Raw genomic sequence first — 11,505 nt, 5'->3', positions numbered from 1 at the left:
TTTTTGGCATACCCAGACGTATCTAGTATATACTCAAGCTGTACCGTACCTCAGTTAAAATAATATTTTCTTCTACTGCAGAGATAAAACTCCTTTCACTAGACTTTTTTTTTTTATTTTTTGTTTTATACTTAGCATGATTTTAAAATCAAACTATGGTTTGTAAGTTATTTAATATATTGACATTTAATTTTGATTTATACCTTTACTCTTGACATTAAATGTTAATTGTAGGTTGAACCTTAACAAATTAAATCATTTAATTAATTTTTGCATTACTCTAAATTAAAAATAAATATTTTTTTACAAGCGTACCAAGCCTTAGCCGTACCCTATTTTTTAAAAAATTTTACCGTATTGATGTACCCGTATTGTACCAGTACTACTATTCGTATTCGTACCTGTACCCGTGCTTCATAGGCAACAATGACTATGGAAAGCTTCATACACAACATCACACAAAAAAAGTCAAAATAACATTTATAGATACATACAATTTATTATAGATGTATATGTACGTAAAAATGAAGAAAAGTCTTTTAAGTTATAAGATACAGATAACGCAACGGGTAAAAAGATTCAAACCATACCTTGTGTAAAAGAATTCGAAACGAAGAACCTTGTTGGTAAATCACGTGCTTGACAACCATTAACTATGAACACCCAGCAATGGAGTGATACTACAGTATAAGTATCACCGACACTAGTCATAGTGCAAAGGCTGGATCGTTCTCTGATGGGAGAGAGTTAGAGAGAGAGTATAGGGAAAAAATGTTATGGGTAAAAAACCACATCACGTATCTAATGTTCTATATATTAAAACATATAATCAGATATATAACCATATATATCCATCTATCCATATCTCCTAAGGATAGGATAGATGTAGATAGATAGAGGGTTATCCTAACAAATAGGATAATTAGGAAATCAAATTTAAATTACATGGGTAATTTGAATGGGCCATGGGTCATGCCACATGGGCGCCCAAATTCGGGTCCAATACCCGGCCTAATTTCCAACATCTCCCGCTCGCACATGAGTTGGCATGACACTGCCACATCTCTATCTCAATCTCCCAAATATTGAACAACCCCATACTAGTCAATGAACCGTGCGACTGCTGAGAAACACTTGCATGTGGGAGCTCTATACTAGAAACTCAAAATGAGCCAGCATAGGGACATCAACCCAAAAAATAGAAATAGTGTCTCATATACCCCAGACCCATCTAATTACACTAGTCCAAAAACATCTCTAATCCCTCAAAAGAGCATGTTTGACCCTCTCAATTATTGCAATATATTCACACTCAATCCGCCTCTCATACAAAGTGATGTGAGTTGCCGGCAGTGAATATACAATTGTGATGTAACACTAGATGATCTTTCCCTTGCCCTTATGCCATTTAGTTTAGGATTGATCGTTTTCCCAGTGATGACCTGTAAGGCCGAATTATACATGACCGCAAGCAACATACCAAAGTAGCAGAACATCAACCCCTTACCTTGTGACATAGTCAAAGGTCACAAAAGGGTACACAAGTGAAAGTCACATCAATAATGACACGTAAGACTCACACAGTGAAGAAACAGGGATCCATTCTCTCACCTCATTACCTGGTCGCCAAGCACATGGAGTATGAATACATGCTACAGTGGAGTAACTCTTCCAAAAGAGTGACAACATACTCGATACACCATACAGATCTTAGTCTAGTCTCTTTCTAGCGCCTAACCCGAATTCTCTATTTGCTCGCCTTCCAGGCACCAAATGAGATCTCGCATCTGGCTAATCATAATAGGCACAACATGGAAAGTGGGTACTAATATCCATGTTTGGTCCTTAACACAACCTCATTTTGGTTGTAACCAAGGCGACATATATAGTGGATAATTTAAGCCTCTCTTGGCTCCAAATAAAAATAAACCACTAGTCTCATCCTTGCTCGCTCCCAAGCGCCAAGGGTGATTGCTCGTGTGAGTGAGCCAAGCTTGCCTGCTGACATCATCATCTGCTAATCATTATGACACAAACCATAATAGTGTCAACATCCCATCATCTCGCAACAAATAAGTGATCGATTTTAAAAAAAAACACGACCACGGTCTGCGTATTTCTAGATTCCAAGCATAAACCTTATCAGCACCTCTTGCGATAAGCATATACAACAGAATCCACCATGTGCGCCTCACATGAAGTGGTTCAAGATCACTACCTATTGCGCAATTACCTCTCTAAAGATATTTTGGTGACCAATCTACGTTCATTCAAGATGCGCCCAACTAGCGCATTGAATCTTACAATGGGCAAATTTATACACTACCAATAAAGCATCCTATCCACAGTCTAATGAGCAAGGTCAAGGTCTAAAACTACTCAATTGACCATCTAAAGAGATAGCACTCATTATGCTGAATACGCCCACATAGCGTACTTCAGGCTCCCACAAAAAAAAAAAAAAAAAAATCAAGGAATATAGGTCATTTGTTTCTCCCAAAGACAATCCGATGATTCACTCAATAGCTAACGCTCTAGCTTTTACCGATAGATAAGTCAATGGATTTGTAATTTCGCATCTAGAATCATTCTAGGATATTCCTTATGTAAGTCATTAGAGACAAACCGAGAATTCTCCCAGAACAATCTCTAAGGATCTTACATCCGAGCATATAAATAACATCACCCATGTCCTTCATGTCTAAAATAGAGGACTGGCAACCCTAGGTGGCGACAACCGTATAAATTCCTGACTCATAATGACTAAGTAAGGAAAAACTTCTTTTGAACCATTGATCATGCCTCAGTGGTCTTCATCGATCATCATTGGCCTATCATGGCTCGATGAAATCTAAGAACCACTATTTGGGTAACTGTTTTAGGCCGTAAAAAATTTATTAGAACTAGCAATCCTTTTTGCGCTCCTGGATTTTCACCATAAAAGCAGAAGGTAAATCCCTACGGATCTACTTATCCAATTCTCCAACGAGAAGTTGGGTCACAACGTCCACAAATCAAAATTCCGAACTCATGTCAATCATAGCCTAAGTCAAAGTAACCTTACTCCCCAGGAGAAAGTCTTCTCATGGCCTACACCTTCCTCAATGGTGCGACTTTTCGGTATCTAGCGAGCCTTATGCCTCAAAAAAATGACTATCCAAATCGCGCATAACTTTAGAACAGTTTCGCGTCATAGTGGAAAGTCAACCAAATTATAGAAATGGTTAATCCTCAATGACTTTGTCTTAAACTGCGCAACATTGATCCACTTTTCTAAAAGTCGGGGACTAGAGACCCTTTGGCATTATCCTAGGCTCTTTATCATCTTGCGGAGCAATCATGAATGTTTCCCTCTCAATCACCCAGTGATGACGTGGAAAATTTTCACATTCTCTACCACGCAACTAAGAATGTAGAGTATTCTTCTCTAATGGAGTAATCCATTAGTAGGCACATCGATCCCACTGTCCCTAGGATATTGGAAATTTCTTTCCATTCTCAACTAGGCTACATAAACCGTTATACTTAGAATTCTCTATTTTATAGAGTTCCAAAACTCTATTCATGTCACCTTTACTAAGAAAACTTTATGTGACTTAGTTACACTCCCACAAAGCTACTTATCTATAAGCACATGACCTGGAAGGTTTACATGACTGCATACAATAATGTGCCACATGACCCTAAGTTTTTACAAGACAGCATACAATAATGCGCCCTAGATCTTTAGGTCTTAACTTCGCAACCTTAAGAGAAGTAAAATAAAGTTAAGCTGCTTGATGGTTACAGATCGCCCACAAATGGTTCTCTGCTAACCCATTACTTAAATGGAGTGTAAAATCTGATATGGAGGGCACTTAGTTAGGGATATAGGCAACAAACTAGTGCAATTCCCAATTGGGAAACATTTGCGCCATCATCCACCTAACATAAACAATACTTAATTCCTTATCTCTACTACACCATTGTGTTGCTGAGTACTAGGAATAATCAATTTTCTAAGCATCCATCTCCCTTCACAGAGTTTTCAAAAAAAACTCAAATAGATACTCGCTACGTTGGTCAAAACTAAAAGCACAAAAGCTCTTATCTAACTGATCTCATCCTCATGTGTACAATGTCAAAAATCATCTCAAAACTTTTGACTTATGGGACATCAAATAGCCTTAACTAAGATGCGTATCATAATCTATAAATGTGTCAAGATTGAGGCTAGCTATCATACCCTTACACATATCCAGTCACAAATATCATAGTGGACTAAATGCGCCAATACAAATGCCCTTCTGCAGCTTTCCTACTTACTTGTACGCAACCATTGTGAACAAAGTTACACAGTCACATGAGAGCAGGATGTCACAAGCGAGTGGGCCCGAGAGGGCCTACTCAAACCATCTATGTCATCTTCTTATTAATGTGATTAAGTATAATAAGCCACCAGTTCATGACCAATGTCATAAACTAATTCCAATCATTCTAATGTGTGAATTCTCGAAGACAAGTTTTAAACGTTTTAGGCCCAACTAGGTAATGACTCATGACAAATCATGTTCACTAGATCATAAAAGGATGTTATGGAGATATCAAGTGAACCTAAGTCGCAAATTTAACTAGTAAATGCTAATCCCCTGCACCTTCAAGTCAATTTTATTCTCCATATACTTTACTGCATCTAGTTGAAAGATAACGATACTCCTCTTACCATCTCTGTTTCTCGCTTCATAGTTACTTGCAATTAATTATACTATCCACAAGGAGGAGAGAATAAGTTATCAATCTATGACAACTCCCGAAGTAACTTAAGCGCGAATTAGGCTAAAGAGTCTAATTCAACACAATGCTCTCATGAGCCATGCGTCAAATTCTTAGAGTCATAACAACCTTGTCGGCCTTGACCTTTTCATTACTATGCTGCAACGTTTGCTAAGTGGTAAACATTATTCAAAAGTGTTAGCCTAGCTAAGGAATCATACAAAGAAGCACCTCATCATGTCTCACACTCAAGGGTGGAAACAGTAAGTGTCCAGACTTAGACAAGTTGGCAATGCTAATAGATTTTGCAGTCACTTGGCACTAATCTTTTCACTTAGTCTTAATAGATTTTTGCTGCTACTAAGCGCTAATCTTTTAAATTCAAGTGATTCTTTAATGCACACTATTATAGTGCGTGAAATTTTTGCTTCATCCACTCCCAACAGTTGGGTAGAGAGCAAAACACTGCTCATACTGGTTACTCGTCTTACACTTAATGACTAATTCATTTAAGCTCGCATTTCTTGGATGACGTGACTCTTGAATGTTACTTCATCCAATGATGCAACATTATTACAAGTTAAATTACAAAGTCAATCCGCACAGCTCAATAGTCAAGATCATATACAGATCTATTGAGGGCTTACTAATTTCACAACTCCAAAACTCACCAATCAAAACTACATAGCATGCCGCTAACCATAGCGCATACATCAGTTTTTATTGTGCCAAACAAGACAACAAAACCACGGCGACTTTGAGTCATGTTTCCTTACTTTGGCTCAATTAAACTCTAACCTAAAGTCTCCAAGACTTTTTGCTCATCTAAAGAATAGGATTACATTGTTCACATTTGAACATCTCTACTAAGTTTAGGTCAACCAAATTAACTTCCATAAGCTAAGTCAATTTAGAGAGAAATTCGCATTGGGATTAATTTGATTAGCATAATATAATTTTGCTGCAAAAATCTAAATTAAATAGTGACAATATTACACAAGTCGCAAGATTGAAAATCCGCGATGCTCGTAATCATCTCTTGCGCCACAGGTGACAATTATCTAAAATTTTAATTTAATTCATGCGCAAAATATTAATTTTCGGGAGTAAATCTACAAAGATTTCTCTCAACCGAACAACCTCCCACTGACTATGGCATGTCTAAAGCATGATAAAATATTTTAATTCCATACAATAGCATCTTAATGTAGATTCACAATCAACTCACGCGATGTTACATTTAATAATGGAATTTAAATAAAAATCAATTAATCATGTTATTCTAATCACAACATATTAGAAACTCTCTAGTCAAAAAATAACAATATGCTATGTTTAATATTCATATTATGCCCTAACAGAAAGTATATCACTTCTGAAATTTTTCTGGAATTTTCTGATATTTTCTGGAATTTCAAAGAATTAATAAATTCACATAAAATCAGAAATAAATATTCCAGAATTTGGGAAAAAGAAAAAATCATACCAGTAAATAGTAAACCATTACAGTAGTCTATAGAAAAAATTTCAGCCCCAGAAACTTAGTCATGCAACACCAGAAGCGTTTTAAAGCAGAAATAATGAATTATTACTTCAGGAAAAATATTTTTATTTTCATAAAATTTTGAAAATTTTACAATAGATTAAAATTTAATTCTAAGTCTAACAGTATCAACCACGCTTAAACAAAGCTATAACGAATTACTTATGACCATTTAAAGCAATTCTAGATTTTAAAAAACAACAAACAGCGCCTTACACCCAGCTACCAAACCAGACAAGCCGGCGCTGAAAACGGTGCGGCTCAACTAGGCACACGGCGCGCGTGGACAATGTGGCTGACACGCGGGCGATGGCACGTGGAAGCGCATGGAAAGCGCGCCTGGCGCGTGGCCGCCGCTGACGGCGTCAGTTGGCGCGTGAGGCATACCGGACTCCATTTTCCGATGTGTTTTCTGGTCCAATTTTGGTACTACCGGACTCCATTTTCCAAAATAAAAACAATGGTGGTATCAAAAATGACATTTAACAAATACAAATAATGAAGTGTAGCACACTCTCTCTCTAATGAGAGTGGAAGTGCAAAAACTCTACACTTCATCTTCTTCCTTAAGCCACCAAAAACAGAAAACGAACCCAAATTAGGGTTTATTTTTTCTCATCAACCGTAAGTCAGAATCAGGTCCATAATATACCATTTTGAAGGTATCGAAACAAGGATTCCAATATATAATTTTCATAACATAAAAACAAAGCGTTTAAAACCAACATGCAGTCAAAGTTACGAAAAATTAAATATGAATCTCTATTTTTCTCAAAATCCGACCGTTGGATTTTCATGAAACTTTGCAGATATATTTTACATAAAATATACTACAACATATGTAAATTTCAAGTTGATCGGAGAAGGTTTGAAAAAATATTAATTTTTCATGCATATATCACATGTATATATGTATATATAATTATATACATATTTTAATGCACAAAAAATAAGCACGAAAACACCCATTTATGGCTCTGATATCAATGTAAGATACAGATAACGCAGCAAGTAAAAGGATTCAAACCATACCTTGTGTAAAAGAATCCGAAACAAAGAACCTTCTTGGTAAATCACGTGCTTGACAACCATGAACTATGAACACCTAGCAATGGAGTGATACTACAGTATGAGTATCACCCACACTAGTCACTGTGCAAAGGCTGGATCGTTCTCTGATGGGAGAGAGTTAGAGAGAGTATAGGGAAAAAATGTTATGGATAAAAAACCACATCACGTATCTGATGTTCTATATATTAAAATATATAATCAAATATATAACCATATATATCCATCTATCTATATCTCCTAAGGATAGGATAGATGTAGATAGATAGAGGATTATCCTAACAAATAGGATAATCAAAAAATCAAATTCAAATTACATGGGTAATTTGAATGGGCCATGGGTCATGCCACATGGGCGCCCAAATTCGGGTCCAATACCCGGCCCAATTTCCAACATAAGTGATGTCATTTAAACTAAGGTGGTGGTGATAGTATAAAATTACTAAGCAAATCCAAGGAGATAATTGAATGTTCTTTTTCTCTCTACTATTGGTTTGGAGGAATTGGAAAGTCTATTCCTCTTTGATAGAGCAAATATATATATATATATATATACTAGTGTATGCCCGTGCCTAAAGGCACGGTGTAAATAATATTGTGATTAAAATATAATTTTAATTTATACGTATCATGTTAAAATTTATGAAGTCTAACATTTTTTTATTCTTCTTAAAGAATTTTCTACAATTTTATTTGTACGACACTTTCTATAGAATTTAATTAAAATAACAACTCCTCCTAGCCTTAATGCAAATCAAAATAGTAAAATGTAAAGTAAAAAGAAATAAAAATTTATAACTCGTGCCTAAAGGCACTCTCAACAATTTTTTTGGTACCTCACACTCTACAAAACTCAATTAAAATGAATTAATTCAAAATGACAACAATTTCATTGCATTACATAATTCAATTAAAATAAATCAATTCAGAATAACAACAATTTCACTGCATAGAACTCAACTATAACAAATCAATTCAAAATGACATACTTCATGCATAAGAAGAATGGTGAATGAACATTTTGGTACAAAATAATAATCATTATAGCTAGTAAAAAACAAATAAACTAATCATCCAGTCAAGAATAAAAGACCAATCATTAACACACATAGAAAAAAGCAACACAACCACAACGTTTCTAATGTTGATCAGTCACCTGTAACAAATCACTCCAACACTTGAATTCGACTTTAAAAGATTAGCTAAAAGAAATCATAACAGGAAAACTCATTCAAAATATTTATGAGAAACGGGAAAATCAATAATTATGAATTAAGAGAAATTGAACATAAAAAAATTTCTAACATAACTCTTCTTGATAAAAGCACCAGTGTCTTCCCCAATTTACCCGCAATTATCAAACTAAATAACAGCAGTTATCACATTCATAAGTATGTGATCAAAATACATGATTCCTTAGAAGGCTAACCCCCCCTCCCCCCCCCCCCCCTTCCTCCCCATTTAAAAAAAATAACCATTAAAAAATGTAACACTTAAGGAAATCCAAACAATCGAAACTGACTATTGCCAACAAAAGCTAAGAGGCAAAACAACCTATTGTATTAAAACTTAAAAAATAGGATACCTAGTCAAGGTTCCTCACCTTCATAAGTATGAAAGTGTATTGTAGATAATTGGTTAATTCTCTCCAAAAAAATTTGCCTTGAGTTGTAATGGAGTATTATAGAACTAAATAGGAAAAGCAATATGAAGTCTTGCACTTCCTTTTACGTTCGTAGAGTTTAAAAAAAAAAGGACAATACTTCCAAATGCCTTCGAGAATTACCAAATGCATCCATCACTACAATCTGTGAATTAGTATTATAAAAGATTGATTCAATTCCTTCGACTTTACAGTTTGTTCACAGAAAGCCACATAAGAAAAGTTAATTGAAGTAAGCATGTTAAATAAATAAATAGGCATTGAAGTAAAAGTCAATTGAACAAAATTATTGACTACATCATGCATGATTTCATTAGACAGTGATGAGACTACTTGAATATTTCAAATCTAAGATCTTACACAATCATTAATAGTACGTTATTCCCTGTTTCTCACTTAATCCCATTAAAAGAAATAAGCTTAGAAATTACGAATGTATTTAAACTAATTAAAAAAATCCATGAGATCCATGGCCATCAAAGCCGCCATCAAAGCCGCCATCTTGTTGTGCCCTTGGGTCAATATTCACTTATCTAGCTTTTCATTGGAAGACAAATCCGGAATATGCAAACCAAAAAAAAAAAAGAAAATCCTACATGCGAGAACAAATTTAAATTTTTTGTTTGTGATGAACACAACAAATCTAGTAGTTCATGGAAAAACTAATATTACACCTATTACTACATTCCTAAGTATGTATCAGTGTCGGAATTGAGAAAAGACCACAATGTTGCATTCAATTATTCGAACATGAGGAGCTTTCAGCATGATTTTTTTTTCTCTAGTTCATAAATAAGCAGACTTTATTAAAAAGTATCAAGATGACGCAAAGAATACAAAAAATCAGCCCCCAAAGGGATAACAAAGTGAAGAAATCAAATCATTCACAAAATCTACAAAAGCCAAAACATCTGGATCAACAAAAACATTGACTTATTGGCGTATTCGGATCACACCACCTCTCTACTATCTATACATTTTTTGTAATAAGTCAAAAAATCAGCTTATGAGCCACATATAAACTTGACAAAAACAACCTATAGGTAACATAAAGTAAAAGTTTAACAACAATACTAATATTATGAAGCATCAATTGAATTGTAATGTTAAATAAATAAATAAATAAAAATTCAAGAACCATACCAATTGATAAGAATTTTATTCAAGAACCATCCCGGGACTAAAAAAAATTGCAATGTCAACACTTTGAAAGTTGTTGAACCTCTTTTAAAATTTTAAAAAAATAAAATAAAATAAAATAAAAAAACTTTTGTTACTAAATAAAAAATTCAGCATGTCACCAAAAAATAAAAGATAAGAAAGAAAGATGCGTAAATTATCAAAAGAAGAATATATCAAAATAGTCCTTAAACTAATCTAGCGAAGGACCTGTGCCTAAAGGCACTCCCCAACCAAAATGAAGCATAAATTATCAACATCTGATATTCCTTAAACTCATTGTTAGCCTCACACTCCATTTTTAAACCTCAACAGTCCTCAAAGATTCAATTTTCTCAAGAAAATCAAATTAAGGATATTAATGCAACAAAGTTCACTCTAAATATTCACCCAAAAAAAAGGTTAACTCTAAATGGTTAACAACAAAGTCCAAAACAAAGAATAAAAATAAAAAATAAAAGAAAAGAGAAGCAAGCAGAAAAATACAAATCTAAATAAAGGAGCCCTCATATGATCTAAACAACAATGCTATGAATATAGATGTTTAAAAACAAACCCAAAATAGAATTGTAAACATACACCAAATCAAAATCAAATTAGAAAACAAAGGCACATGAGGATCTCATCACAGCTTGAGTTGAAAATAGAAATGTTTTTAGAGATCTATTAGTTATTATAATGGGAAAAGGAAAAAACCAAAAAAGGAAAAGCTCATTATGTAATGAAAGAGGCACAAAAATAGTGAAAGCAAAAAATTAGAAAACCTAGACAACAAAAATTAGACTTTGATAAGATGGTGGGTAGGAGGAAGGGGCAAAGCTGAGGAGGAGTTGAGAGATATCTAGAATCTGAGATGGGTGAAGTGTTAAAAAATAGACCATTGGATTAAATTAATCTAGACCATCCAAATTGCCACATAGGACAAATACATTTTCAAAATCAGTGTCAGAAATGGACCGTGGATGAAAGGGAGAAGCAATCTTAATCATTGGATCAAATACTACCCTTCCTTGTTATATAGAGTTTTCTCTAAAACTAAATATTTGGTTTTTTTCAAATTTATTCCCCCATCACATTGCCACCACCTTCTTTGTCTTTCCCTCCTCTACCGCACACCCTCTCTGCCTCACCAACAACTTACCAAACCCATAAAGTTAGAAATTCAATAAAACCAAAGTAAAACAACCAATGTGCTAAAGAAATTTAAAAGCGCATCAACTAATAAAAAACCAAAAACATCAAAATCAACAACCAACAAAAATAATGATTCATTAAGCATAATATGAAAAGTAGATGTCAA

This window comes from Camellia sinensis, chromosome 2 (assembly GCF_055761805.1).
Source record: "Camellia sinensis isolate YWXY chromosome 2, ASM5576180v1, whole genome shotgun sequence".
In the NCBI taxonomy this organism is placed as follows: domain Eukaryota; kingdom Viridiplantae; phylum Streptophyta; class Magnoliopsida; order Ericales; family Theaceae; genus Camellia; species Camellia sinensis.
Note: the sequence above shows the minus strand (reverse complement) of the source record.